The sequence below is a fragment of the Phyllostomus hastatus genome, unplaced genomic scaffold (assembly GCF_019186645.2).
Source record: "Phyllostomus hastatus isolate PE091 unplaced genomic scaffold, TTU_PhHast_1.1 phas_contig_1, whole genome shotgun sequence".
NCBI classification, from domain to species: Eukaryota; Metazoa; Chordata; class Mammalia; order Chiroptera; family Phyllostomidae; genus Phyllostomus; species Phyllostomus hastatus.
Window position 1 is genome coordinate 11036172 of NW_025333498.1, and position 15088 is coordinate 11051259.

Genomic DNA, 15088 nt, shown 5'->3' on the forward strand with positions numbered 1-15088 from the left:
TTATTACATTCAGAAAAAAATATTTTACACAGCAGAGTAACATGCCTCGAGAGTTCAGATAAGAAATGAGAAGCAGATAGTCTACCTAAATAACTATGTATTCGTATCATACAGAGATGTCAAGAGATCAAATAAATGAGTCTGAAAGGGCTAAAGGCAGGAAGAGGGAGGGCTTGGGAGGACTTGAGCATGAAATCCAGTTCTTGGGTGGTTGTATATCACTGTTCATTGAGGTAAAGCATCAAGGAGGGAAGCGGATTGCAATAGGAAGGTATGGAAGGCAGGGGTGACCTCTGAGTTTGAATTTTCTGAGAGACATCCAAGAGATTGTGTTCCAGAGACAATTATATAGACAATTTTAGAACTCAAAAGAGACACCTGGGCTACAGATATTATTTTGGTAGCACATTAACATACAGGTGGGTATGTGGAAAAAGAATAAAATAGAGCTGTCGAGAGACTCTTTCAGGATACCAAAGTTTGTGTCAGGCAAAAGAAAAGCAACTCACCATGAGGTTTATGCAGAAATCGCCAGAGAGGTATGAGGGCCAGGCTGATGTCATGGCTCAGATGACCAAGAGTAGAGAATGTTAAGAAAGTGGCTTATATGTGAAATGGGACTGACAGGCCAAGTAATATGGAGATTGGCAATTGGGGGCTCTTCAGAGATATATGATTTATAAAACTGCTTTTGTACACTTTAGGGTATCTAGGGAAAGCTGGGTAAGAAAGATGGGTCTTGAGGGTACCCTGGGGCTGCAGGTCTATCCCATGTAAGAGGGAGGCCTGAGTGAGGGTGCCATAAAATCGTCATGTGGTCATACTCAGGACCATCATTAAGGTCAAAACTCAGTGCTGAGAAAGGAAGGCTTCTTCCTCTGCATGTCGCTTTTTCCATATAGCTGGTTTCCTCATTTCTCTACCCACCTTTCTGTCTGCCTAGGCCTCATCTTCTTTCTCCCATGTTACCACCAGGTACCAAGTGTTCTCTCAAATTTCCACTCCACCAGCCTTGGTCCTAATGTTTAGTTCCCTCTTTCGCCCTCTAAGGATGGCAACTAAGGATAATCCCTGTCCCAAATTCCAGTTACCTCGGTCTCTTCACATTTATGAGTTGGTTTATTGAACAAGGTTATGGGCCTAGGAATCCTAAGTGCTTGCAAACCTCACATGGGGAACACAGCTTTAATACGGAGTGTTGGAAAGGGGCGGGGAGTTGGGAGCAAGAAGGTCTACATGGGAAGCCAAGTCTTGGGCTCCTCAGGGGAAGAATGAAGACAGCCAAGGACATGGTTGTACTTCAACTTAACACACCAAACCCTACTGTTAAATGCCGAATCTTCCCAGTAGGATTGCCCCGTGGCATGGTGCTGGCCTGAGTATGATCGGCATGTAATGGGGTTGTTGCACTGTAGACTGATGTGTAGAGAAAATCAGGCTCTGAGAAGATCACAGGTTCTTGAAACTTTGAGTTCATGCCAACCAGGTAGTCTGCTGATATATTTGAGAGTGGGCTGAGTTTTGAATGAACTAGGGGATCTTAAACTTGGTTCAGAAATTTTGTTCAGAATCTAGGATGTAATCATTTCAAGGAAGCCAAATACTTCCAATAAAGTAGGAGCGTTGTTCTGGGGAAGTCAGTGGCAAACGACTTGACTGTCCTTTTGCTAATTGGTGAACCTGGAGCAGGCAGCACAGGATACTTGCTCATTTTCTTGTGCTTCCAAGTGTGTTCTCTCTCTCTCTCTCCCCCCTCCCTCTCTCCCTCTGTGTGTGTGTGTGTGTGTGTGTGTGTGTCTGTCTCTCTGCCTCTCTCTCTCAGACACATACAAACTCACACCACCCACAATGCTTTGTAAACTTATGCCCTGCTAAAGTGAGCATAAATAGATAAAAAGTGAAATTCTTTTTTATTCAGCATTTGTAGGTCAGATGTGCACAAAATATGTATATGTATATTATACTCTAAAAAGTATTTTTGTTCTACTGCAGAGAATACATTCTTTAAATTTTATTTTTGTTGATGTTGTTGTTGTTTTTTAGAGAGGGAAAGAGAGGAAGAAAGACAAGGAGAGAAACATAAATGCGTGGTTACCTCTCACATGCCCTCTACTTGGGACCTGGCCCACAACCCAGGCATGTGCCCTAAACTGGAAATCGAACCTGCAACCCTTTGGTTTGCAGGCTGGCACTCAATCCACTGAGCCACACCAGCCAGGGCAGAAGATACATTTTACGTGGGTGCACAGTGAAGGGGGCAAACTGTAATCCCAGTGCCAGCTTCTTTCTAGAGCCTGCTAATCACCCCAGGTGGTAGCAGAACAATCTTCAGTGATAATAAAACACCTGGAGAATATATTCTAAGGCAGTGCTTCTCAAACTTTAATACGCATATGAATCACTTGGAAATCTTGTTAAAATGCAAATTCTGCATTAGTAGGTTTGGGTGGGCCTCAGATTCTGCATTTCCAGCAGGTTCTCAGGTAATGCCAAAACTGCTAGGTTATGGATCACAATTTGAGTAGTAAGGTTTTAATAGAATATTCTTGATTGAATTTCATTACACAGTTATACCAGTAAAGTATAAAGCCTACTGTTAGAATTGCCAGCAGAGAAAATCTGAACTGATTAGCTAAGTGTAAATCACTCCTTTTGGCCAACATCTTGTGGTTGAGAAATTAAATTAGACTATGTAATGAAAATATATTTTGACATTTAGTTGTAAGCCATATTAATCCTTTTTATGATGAGATAAAATTTTGCAGCATGCTATCTTTTACTCATAGTCAATGAATTATAGTTTGAAATCCTATCTCTATAACTGTAAATTGTTATAACTAAAATTTCTAGTGTAGTTCAAATTTGTTATTTAATTAAATGCTTTTCAAATAGTAACAGAATAAACTATTTGTAAAAAAGACTGTTAGCTGTTTCCTTCCTTCCTTCCTTCCTTCGAGGACGGTAGCAGCTTCCATAATAACTCAAGTTCAAAATGAGTCTAATGGGGGGGGGGGAATCCAGGCAGTACATTTCTATCTGTATCTTTATTGAAACTTTTATTTAAATGAGTCTGCTAAATATTGTGAAGGAATAAGATTCCTGAAAATGCAAATCTTAACAATAAAACATCTACTTTGGTAGATTCTTCCAAGTAGTTGACCTGTTTTTCTGTCAGAAGACTTCAACACTTAAATCTTTAGATGTTAGCAGCCTTCTAGGTGCGCATCAATGAATGGTGCACCAAGATTTTTAAGAATATTATTTGATTCTACAAAATTCACTCCTTTGTCAGATACTACCACAATGGTGTTCTGAAGAAGACTAATTTTGTGACCCAGATTATTATTCTCCAAATGGGAAATTTAGAATTACATAAGTTTAGGAAAATCTTGGTTCTTTAGCTTTCTCTTGGACATCCTTAAAGCACATTAAATAGTTTTAAAATCCTGAGAATAAACCTATTACCCTCTATCACAGTGCTTCTCAAATATATTTGTTGACAGAGTACACTTCGGGAAATGCTTCATTTTCTTTTTCCATATCAATCAAGTTTTTGGTTTGAGTGAAAGCTGGACAGAGTACCTTTTCTGCCGTTACCAATAAGAAGGAAGCCTTCACAGGAGTGTCCCCAGGAGACTTTTTCTGAAGTCTTTTTGGATAACCAGGATCTTCTGAGCTGTGCTGGGCAAGTGAATGTCTAACAATGGGGGTCCGGGATGGTCAGGATACGATTAAACCAATCATAACTTGTTATCATGGGTTGGTGTTCCAGACCTGTTAGCAAAAAATGAAAGTGAGGATATTTCTGGAAAGGCAACGGACAAAGCCTATGGGGGATTTTTTTAAATGTGTTTATTAACTTCACCACTTTCAGAGTGGTTCAAGTCATCATCTTTTCCATTTCTGGAAAAGCCTTTTTACCAATGCTTCCATTCTTGTGCCCTTATTATCAGTTCCCTACAAGGCTGCCAGAGTGATGATTTAAAACATCAACCAAGTCATGTGACTTCTCTGCTCAAACGCTTCCATTGGGTTTCCGATTCATTTAGAAACATCATTTAGCATGAACTCCTGCCCCTCTGTCATGGCTAAAAGGTCTGCTGAGTTTCTGCAACATCACCTCATGCCTTGTTCATTCTAGTTCCAGCCTTTTTGTTCTCCTACTCCCTGCTCACCTGACACCTCCTCGGGGAGAACCTGCCTGATCAGGCTCTGTTAGATGCCTGCTTTATTTTTCTGATATAAATTTTTTGTTACATACTTTTATACCCATCTATTTTCTGCTGCTTCCACTAGGATATAAAAACAAGAGTTGACTGCATCTGTATCTGTATGCTCAGCACTTAGAACTGTACATCACACTGTAGGCTTGCAAATATTTGTGAAATGAGGTAATGAAATCCACAAAGTTAAAAGAGGAAACCATCATAGCCAGTTAAAGGAGAAGGTGATGGGTTGTTTGGAAAGAACTTTGCAGAGAGGTATAAATGATTTGGAGACCTTCATAATGAAAACTGAATAGCAAAGTCCTTGTTGATCAATCTTTGCTTGATCTCATTTAAACCAGCGTAGAGGACAATTCACTGAATGTTAGCAAGGCTAAAAAATGCATTTGCAAAGCTTGATTTTGAAGTTCTATGTCTTTGATTCCCTTTGAAACCCCACTTGAGTCATCTGCTGACATCTCTCACATCTACAACACGTTCACATTGATGTTAGAACCAGAGACTGACTGTCGTCAGCAGTGTAAGAGAGGGCTACCTAACAAAGATTTAGGACTGGGGCCCTGATTTTTAGAGAATCCCACAAAGTGAAATGGACAAAGAAACATCTCTAAATTAGACAGAATCTAAAGTGCATTCCACATATTGGGTTTTTAAATTTCAGTTTTCCACTGAGCTGAAAACTGATCATTCCCTTACATTCAAATTCTGTTTGAAGGAATCCTTCTTAAAAAACATCTTTTAAGACGTTAAAATTCAAGTCTAGATTATTCACAAACTTACCAGACAGTTTTATCTGAAACATGCACTGTTTCATATACAAAGAACCCAAATAAATTTTCTTTATATGATAGAACATTTTGAGTATAGATGATATTGTCAGACTTTAACACTTGGCCTAATTTTTGTTTAAACCAATATTTTTAAAGCATATGTCTTGTCTGTCATGCCCTGTCTCTTACAGTATATATTACATTCAAGGAGCAAGATTTATATTAGAATTTAGGTAGAAAATCTGGAACTGGTTAAGGACTTTTACTTTTAACTTATGGCCTTAGTCCCAGAAGTTTTGTATTAGCAACCTAAAGCATTGCAAGTTAATGGAAAAATTGGATTACAATTAATGTGAGGTTATTTTCTAAATGACTTGATAATAAATGTTCAACTGAAATTTGCACCATTAAGAATGCTTTATACATAGTCACAGAATCCTGGGTACACCATAGTCTGCCTTTGGGCAGTAGACACTGAACTGCTATACAAGCCAGGGCTGAGTAAGAAGTCGCTGTGGCAGGGAATGCTGGCTCTCCACCCGGGTTCATTCTCCCCTGATTCCCTAGGAACACAGTTAGGCTGCGGATCTCACCACGGAGCCAGGGACTGTACTTTATAGTGCTGTCACTCCTCACCCAATTCTTGCTGCTAAATGTAGATATATGTGACCTCATTTTCATGAGGGGAAGATAAAGCGAAGTGCTGTGTACCTCTTCCACTCCCATGACTTAAAACATTGACCATATGCTCCTGCATGCATTTTCTCTCACAACCAAGAGGGAACAAATTTTACTTAAATCTTCCTTAGAAAACATTCCTATGGGGATAAAGGAAACAACCCAGATGATAATGGCAAAGAAGATAAAAGGAGCCTGGATTCCTGACTCTATGGAGCACAGCAGCCTGCTTACATGCCCCAGATAGATATGTGAGGAAGAAATGGCTTTTTAAAGCCTCTCTATTGTGAAGACTCACTGGGCTAGCATTACAGCAGCTTTGCTTTTTATGCCAAGTAATACAGGGGTTGAAGCCATCCTTCGTGACCCCCCCATCCCCTTTAATGCTCTGCCATCTTCATGGTGCCTTCTCACTTACCAGCACGCTCAGGAGCTGCCTGTTGGGTGTTCTGTTCTGGGTCCTTTCCTGCATGCTCCTGGCTTGTTCGACTTCCACGTCCTGAGTCCTGCTGCATTTATTTTTGATGACCTGACCTTTTCAAAGGACTCAGATATACTCAATTTTTTAGAAGCTTATAGACCAACTACTTGTCCTAAAGGTACTTATTTTTCCTGAAGGTTGTGACTTAATCCAAATTAATGAATTTTTTACTGGCAGAAGTTCAGGCAGAAGCCCAAAGACCATTCCAGTGTCTGCTTGTTCACTTAATATTCTATATGGCTAGACTTAAGGGAATGGGTCTTAAGCAACCCTCTACCTCCTCCCCCTGATTCTAAGAGAGAATGAGAGCAAAAAGGGAGGCTACCCTCCTCAGCTCATCTCTTTGCCACTGTTTTTTTGGTAACTAGATATAAGAGATTGTCTCAGTTTTTACTCTGAGAAACACAGGCTTAATTTAATATCAGATAGCTTTGAATTAAATAAATATCAATTACTACCTACTATCTACCTACTATGTAAGTGAAATTGTGTTTCTCATCTTTGTGCTTACTCAGATTTGGCCTAGAATGCGATTTATCCTTTTGCATTGTCTTTTGAGGAGAGGGAGAGGAGGGGAGGAAGGAGAGCAGCTTGTTAAGCAAATGAATAGTGCCCCACTTAGCGGGCTTAGCATGGGAGGGCTGTTTTGAAACACTTGAGAAGTGTGCAAACACTGTAATTGCCGCACAAACAAAGGCCACTCTGCTCAGCAGAGCTTGACCTTTGATATGGAAACTACAAGTCACTTCTTTTAATAAAGCAGGATTTCTAGACAGCATCCCTTGGGTCCTGCTGGTTGATGGAGTAAATACGCCTCTACATTCTCAGACAACACTTTCCTCCTAAATACATTTGGATCACAGGTGGCTGTTAGTGTTTTGCCCTCTGCCTCCCCTGTGATGCATCAAGGAAGTTTAGTGCAAAGGCCTCTCAACCTGGTGGATAACTGAAGTTGGTGAGGGTTAGATGGCTGGGTACAGGGTACGTGGAGGGATTTCCAAAATTGTTCATTATTTTTCTATCCCTAAAAAAAAAATCCCTTAAGCTTGCCTTTGAACTTTGAAAGATAAATATTGGATTAGCATTTTCTTGTTATTGGCAAGATATGAACAGTGACAGTGCTATATCCATGAGCTGCAAGCTTAGCTGTATATAATAATTTTGTGGAAAATATTTTAAAAATACACGTAATGTCAATTTACCCTCTTGAAATTGCTGTCTTTAACAATGTGACACTGGACTGAGCTCCAAGTATTCAAAGGCTCAAGAAATGTCAATGACCAACCCAAGGAGAAATTTGGCAAGCAGACATTTTCTATAGAAAGAATGGCCTCTGTAGGTCAGGAAAGGCATGTCACACTGAAAAAAGTAAATAAAATAATTCAGTCAACAAACTACTTAAAAGTGTGAGGTCAGGGTTACAGGAAGGTGAAAAGGGATGGTGGAGCGAGTATCACCACTAGACTGAAGACTAAGGCAAGGACAGTCACTGGGTCTCAGAGACAGGGCGATAGCTGATGGAGAGCCACTCCATAGGAGGATTTCCTCATTGAGGAACCAAGCTGCTGACAGCTCAAGGTCTGCCATGGAGTAAAATCCCCAACATCTTTCCCCCAGCTCATTAATCTCCTACCAGGGCTTCCCAGTGGCGCAGACCACTGCCAGGGACATAATTGGTGTGGCCTACCGAAGGTGGCTGCCCGACACCCACGGCAGAATGGAGCCAGTATGGAAAAGGCTGGAGGACCAGGACTGTCCAATATACTCAAATTTCCTAATATTCAAGCAGCCTGAAACTGTTTATAAAAGAAAAATCACTGAGTAAAAGTGTGTGGAAAGCAGTGTCAACGTTACTTGAGAGGGCATTTGTGAAGACTTTGTGCTTTGTTGATCAGTCCAGCATCTTTAAGGAATAAGGCAGGGCACCTCCATTCTGACATATATCTTAATTCCTCAGAAAAACAGCCTCCTAACTCCTCCCTTCTCCACTATGTACTTGTTCAGTTTATTAACATTGCCTACAGATTTATCACAAATTGGTTAGTGGTCAGAGTCATGGAGCTGAACACTGTAGATCCTAAACATTTCTTCAGTGGTTCCAAGGCGATAGATTTTGTCCTTTGACTGAATCCTTCCTACATCATCAGTGGGTATGATGGGGTGTGGGATGTAGTTGGGGACAGTGCAAATTCTTATAAAGATAATGCCTTGAAAGGTCTTCAAAAGAGTAATCCCAGGCTCTAGATCTACTGCAGGAGAAACACTTCTTTATCCTCTGGAGGACCATTGTCTCTGGAATTTTCTTTCATCCAACAGAGTCCTGGTTTAACCACATTCATCTTTGGGCAAGACAAAATTGCAACACACACAAGGCCTCTTTGTTTTGCTTGGACTATTACCAGAGTGATGTAAACACCATTACCAGTTGTCATTTACTAAACCCTGACTCTGCAAGGGCTCTGCAGATCTTCCCTGCTAGGAGAGGAGAGTCTTTGTTTTCTAGCCAGATTTATCAACATAATTTGCATGTGAAAAAATCACTCTTTAAGTGTATAATTCAATGATTTTCATAAATTTACAGTGCTGTGAGACCATGCCACAATCTGATTTTAGAATATTCCCATCATTCCACAGAACCCCTGATTTTTAAGTTTGTGGAACAAGCACAAATAAATGACTCCTATTTATCAATACAATACTAAAATGTGATTATAAGTGTTCAAAGGTGAATAGTTATTATTTAGTTTGTGGATTTTTGTAGTAAGAGTAACACCCAAAATTCTTGGTTTTCACTGAGTTGACAGACTGTTTGGGTAATATGGATGCTGTGAAGAAGCTGCCAATCCACAGCCATGATTGACATTTTAACTCATTTTTCATGTTGCCTCAGAATTTGCCCCAAAGCTAAAGAATTTCCTTCCTTAAGTAGGAAAAAAGCAGATGTTCACAAATTCTTATCTTTACAGATAATTTTATTATATCCTCTTTCGTCATTCTGAGAAATGAAATTATTTCCCTTTATGATTGTTGAACAGCAATGTGGCTTGAAATCTATGAAGATCAACACTCAAGTCAGAAAGGACAAGACCAGTTGCTGAAATGGAACAACTATTTTCAACAGTCGTCAATACATCAGCACCAAAATTGGAAATGCCACTGTTCCAAAATAAGACAGACCATCAATACAAGCAACTTTCTCCATCAGCCAATGACACAGTGGGGGCCCAAATGTCATAAGAAACCTACCTTACAGTTTCTACTTTTGCAGCTAAAGTTTTCTTTTCTCTGTGTTTTAGTTTCCTAGGGCCGCCCTAACAAAATACCAATACCTGGGTGCCTTCAAATAACAGAAACGCATTCGCTCACAGTTCTGGAGGCCAGAAATCTGAATTCAAGGTGACAGCAGAGGCATGCTCCTCTTTAATGGAGGATATCACTCTTCCTGCTTCTTTCTGGTTTCTGATGGTGACTACAGATCGTCTTAGCTTGTGGCTACATGACTCTACTCTCTGCCTCAGTCATCACATGGCATTCTTCCCATGTATATGTGTTTAAAAAATCTTTTTTAGTTCTTCACTTATAGTGACACACAATATTATATTAGTCTTAGGTGTACAGCATATTAATTATATGTTTATACAACTTACAAAGTGATCACCTTGATAAACCTAGTACCTATCTTACACCATACCTAGTTATTACATTATTGTTGCCTACGTTGCCCATGCTGTACCTTACAGCCCCATGACAGTTTTCATAACTGCCAATGTGCACATCTTAATCCCTTCCATGTTTTTATCCAGCCTCCCAACGCCCATCCTATGTAGCAGCCACCAAAATGTTCTTTCTGTATCTAGAAGTTTGTTATTTGGGTTTTTAGGTTCTACATATAAGTGAAATCACATGGTATTTGTCTTTCTGTGTCTGACCCATTTCACATAGCATAATACTTTCTAGGACCATCTATATTGTTGTGGATAGCAGTATTTCATTCATTTTTAAGGCTGAATAATATTCCATTGTATATTACATACCACCTTTTCTTTATTCATTCATCCACTGATGGACAATTAGGTTGCTTCCAGATCTTGGCCATTATAAACTTTGCCGCAATGAACATAGGATTACATATGTGTTTTGAATTAGTGTTGTGGTTTTTTAAAAAATAAATACCCAGAAGTGGAATTGCTGGGTCCTTTTTTGGCCCTTTAATACCCTTTGTCTTAAAGTCTGTTGTGTCTGATGTAAGTATTTCTACCCCAGCTTCTTTGTCATTTCCATTTGCATGAAATATCTTTTTCCATCCCTTTATTTTCAGTTTGTGTGGTCTTTCAACCTGAAGTGAGTCTCTTGTAAGCAGCATAAGTATAATCTTATCAATTCAGACACCCTGTATCATTTAATCCATCTATATTTAAAATAATTATAGAGGTGTGTACTTATTGCCATTTTATCTTTTATATTTTCTTTCTTCTCCTTCTCCTTCTCCTTCTCCTTCTTCTTCTTCTCCTTTGACCCTTTAACATTTCACGTAAAACTGGTTTGGTGAGGATAAACTCCTTTAGCTTTTTTTTTGTCTGGGATGCTCTTTATGGGTCCTTCAATTCTAAATGATAACTTTGTGGTTGTAGGTCCTTGCTTTTCATTGCTTTGGATATTTCTTGCCACTCCCTTCTGGCCTGTAAAGTTTCTTTTGAGAAATCAGCTGACAGACTGATGGGATCTACTTTGTAGGCATCTGTCTCCTTTTCTCTCTTAGCTTTTAACATTCTCTCTTTGTTTCTAACTGTTGGCTTTTTTCCCCCCACAATCAATGGGGGGAATACATTAAAATGTGCATATTTAGATTTCCCATTCTCTTATACAATTATTAAATGAATTTTAAAATAAACTAATCCTGCAATAATTTGATTTACATGGGATAAAAATAAAGTTCTTTTTAAATACAAACACAATTTTTTTACTTCAAAAAGCTACATGTTCTTTGCATGACACTCAAATTTGAAAGGCAAGGGTTGTATTGAAAATATTATGACATTATGTAACTCTGATCAAACTCCATTTTATATACTGAATCTGTGAGAAATATACATTTTTTAAAAAAATTGAATTTATTTGGGTTATATTGCTAATAAAATTATATAGGTTTCAGGTGTACAATTCTATAACACATAATCTGTATATTGTATTATGTGTTTACAGTCCCAATTCAAGTCTCCTTCCATCACCATTTCTCCCCACTTTACCCTTTTCTTTCTCCCCCTGCCTCCCTTTCCCTCTAGTTGCCTGTGTCTAGGAAGGTTTTTTTCCTACTTAATCCCTTCACCTTTTTTGTCCAGCTCCCAAACCCCCTCCTCTGACAGGGGTCAGTCTGTTCTCTGTATCTACAAGTACATTTCTATTTTGTATGTTAATTTATTTTGTTCATTAGATTTCACATAGAAGTGAAATTGTATGGCACTTGTCTTTCTCTGACTGGCTTATTTCACTTAGCATAACACTTTCCAGGCCCATCCATGCTGTCCCAAAGATAAGATTTCCTTCTCAATTATAATGTGTCTTGGTGTGGGCCACTTTGGGTTCATCTTCGTTGGGATTCTCTGAGCTTCCTGGGCTTGTGTAACCCTTTGCCAGGTTAGGGAAGTTTTCCATTATTATTCCCTTTTTTATCCTCACTAGGGGACATTTTTTATATTGCTTTGAGAGAGAGAAAAATGGGAAGATAGGAGAGAGGGAGGGAGGGAGGTAGAGAGAGAGAGAGAGAGATCGAGATCCATTATTATTTCTTCAAATAAGTTTTCAATTTCTTGTTCTCTGTCTTCTCCTTCTGGTAACCCTATGATGCAAATGTTGGTACATATGATGTTCCAGAGGCACCTTAAACTAGCCTCATTTTGGGAGTTCTTTTTCTTTTTGCTGTTCTGATTGAGAGCTCTCTGCTACCTTATCTTCCAAATTGCTGATTCATTACTCTGCTTCATCTAATCTATTACTGATTCTCTCTGACATATTTGTCAGTTCTGAATGGTTCTTTTTTATGTTTTCTATCTCCATTTTTGTTTCCTGTCTCTTTGTTAACAGTTCTTACCAAATTCATCTACTATTCCCCTAACTTCATTTAGCATCCTTATAACTAGTGTTCTAAACTGTGCATCTGGTAGATTGCTTCTTTCTATTTTGTTTAAGGGTTTTTTTCTTTTCTGGAGTTTAGTTTTTCTCTTTCATTTAGGATATGTTTCCTTGTGTCCTCATTTTGGCTGTCTCCCTGAGTTTGTTTCTCTGTATTAGGTAGAGCTGCTATGTCTCCCAGTCTTGACAGGGGTCTTATGTAACAGGTGTCCTGAGGGCCCCAGTGTGGCAGTGTCCTTAATCACTAGAGCCATGTGCTCCAGGAGTATCCCTTGTGTGGGTTGTTTATGCCCTTCTGTTGTAGTTGATCCTTGATTGCCATTGGCACATCAATGGGAGGGACTAATACTCAGGGGATCACAACTGGCTGTGCCTACAGCAGAGGAGATATTGTTCAGGGGCTGACCCCATGGAGCGGGATTCACTTAGCAGGACTCCAGTGCCCACAGAGTCTGCCCTTTGGGTATATTTTTTGTAGAGGTGGTTAGATGGTGTCTTGAGTGGTATGAAGCTGGATACTGGTTATGCTGGTTCTGGAGCCTCCTGGGAGGGTCTCTGGTACAGACCATGGTCAGCCACTCCCTGTACCCTGCTCAGGGCCACCTGGTATGAGATATAAAGTAACCTGCACATGGTTGCTGTTCGTGCTGGACTTAGAGGTGCCTAGTAAGGTAAATTGTGAACTGAGGGAAGCTGCCACTAGTGCTAGGCTTGGCACTGCTTAACAAGAGGTATGGGGCATGATGAGATCAGATACTACTTGTTTGGGGTTTGTGAACCTTTAATAGATTTTAGGAAAGTCTGAAGCATGAGCCAACATAGGCCATTTGCATGGAAAAGCCACTTGAAGCATCTTAATTTGGCCTGCAAGCAAGGTATGGCAGGGTCTCAGGGATGACCAATGCTGGAAGAATGGTGTTAACCAGGTTGATAGAGACCCAGACTTGGAGCCTGCCTGAGCCTGAAGACTGGGTGGGAACAGGGCTCAATAAAAAAGCAATGGCCTGTCTCCCAGCACTTGTCCCTGGGAGACAGCTGTCCCTCCAGCTCTTACCCAGGAGTCAGAGAATTCAGTTCCTCCTTGGTTGTCCTTGCAGCTTTCCAGCTACTGCCCTAGTGCTGGAGTTCAAAGCAAGAGAGTCTGTCAGCAAGTAAGTCCATGTGTGGGCTCTTTAAGAAGAATGCCTGGGTCTCTAGAAGCCCTCCATCTCATTCAGCTCTGACCCCCTCAGCCACAATCCCCTCTGGCTTTTACAACCAAAAGTTATGGGAACTTCTCTTTTTGGCACTGGGACCCTGGGCTGTAGGGTGTGGTGTGGCCTGGGAGCCCTCACTACTCAGGGTGGACCTCCACAGCTGAGATATCACCCTCAATATTTAACTGCCACATGTGGGTGTGGGACCAGCCCATTCTTAGACTCCACTCCCCCACAAGTCTCTATGTGGCTTCTTCTGTATATCCTTAGTTATAGGACCTCTGTTCATCTGTTCAGGTGCTCCTCAGTGATGGTTGTTCTGTAGTTTAGCTGTAATTTTTCTGTGGCTTAGGAATAGGTAAGCACAGCATCTACCTGCTCTGCCATCTTGCTGAGAAGTTCCCATGTGTCTCTGTCTTCACATGGCATTTTCCTCTGTAAGGACACCAGTCATACTGTGGATAGATTAGAACTGGTCCTGTTGAGACAGGACCACATTTTAACTTGATTCCTTCTTCAAAAACATTTTCCCAAATAAGGTCACAGTCACAGGTGCTAGGGGATACAACCTCACCATATCTTTTGAGGAGACACAATTCAACCCACAGCAATGTGTCTTTACGGGAATCATTCATTCCATGAATATGCCTCTATTATAAAGCTTAAAAACTTTCCAAAGAGCAAATGAGTCCTTCTGAGTCATAAGTCAAGGTTGAAATGAGGTTTTAAGAAGTCAGGGCTCCTCTGAGATCATGTAGGTCCTCCTGCACATAAAGAAACTAAAAACAGCAAAAACAAAAATGAAGCCGAAAGAAAAATCTGTAGGTTTTTTCTATTCTTCCAATATGTGAATAGTTTTATAGAACATACTTCATGTTTATTGGAATAAACATCCCTCATTTGTTCTCTCATTTTTCACACAAAACACACATACAAGTATTCTGAAAGGAAAGCAGATGACATTTCTTTCTCTTGTAATTATGCTTCATAGATGTAGAGAATAGTTTCTTTTTTTGCTGAAGTGCAATATGGGTTTCAAAGTGTAGTTTCTATGGAAACAAGCACCATATGTGGGGTTAGATAAGTTTTCTGTGTCCCATGCACTGAGCTTTGTCTGTCTTCCTGATAGTCATAATTTTTCTCTTTAACCTTCTCTAGGCTTTATTTCAACTATATTTGTCTTATAGTCAAATACTGATTTTACAGTTTTGGTACATGTTTAATACATAGCCACATCTCAATAGTAACAGGATGTTAAATGGGGCTCTTCCTGTTTGGGGTTTAGCTAAGGCCCAAACTGGAGGTGACAAGTGTACTCCCACTTCACACATGAGGTGGCAAACAACTTCAGCTGAACTTGTATAGGAGGGGGCTTTCGATACCCTAGGCTGACCACCCAATTCCAGCTTATAAAAAGGCTTAGAAAGCACATGAGAGGACAAGGGGTTTCCAGGAGGATTCTTTCCATTTTTTTTGTAATCCTTAGCTGAAGATATGTATTTATTGATTTGAGAGAAAGAGAGACAAACATTAATTGTCGACGGGGGTGGAGAGAAAGAGAGAGAGACATCAACGTGAGACAGAAACTTTGATCAGTTGCCTCCTGTA

The 15088-nt window shown here is 40.0% G+C and overlaps 1 long non-coding RNA gene across 6 annotated transcripts in view; it reads right to left on the reverse strand.

The window, feature by feature from the left end:
- Window positions 1-2510: 2510 nt before the first annotated feature.
- Window positions 2511-15088, reverse strand: part of LOC123807250 — a 269462-nt gene continuing 256884 nt past the window's right edge. For all 6 annotated transcript variants that reach the window (XR_006783630.1, XR_006783650.1, XR_006783620.1 and 3 more), the window contains one exon: window positions 2511-3774. This is a non-coding gene — a long non-coding RNA (uncharacterized LOC123807250). The remainder of the gene's footprint in view (window positions 3775-15088) is intronic.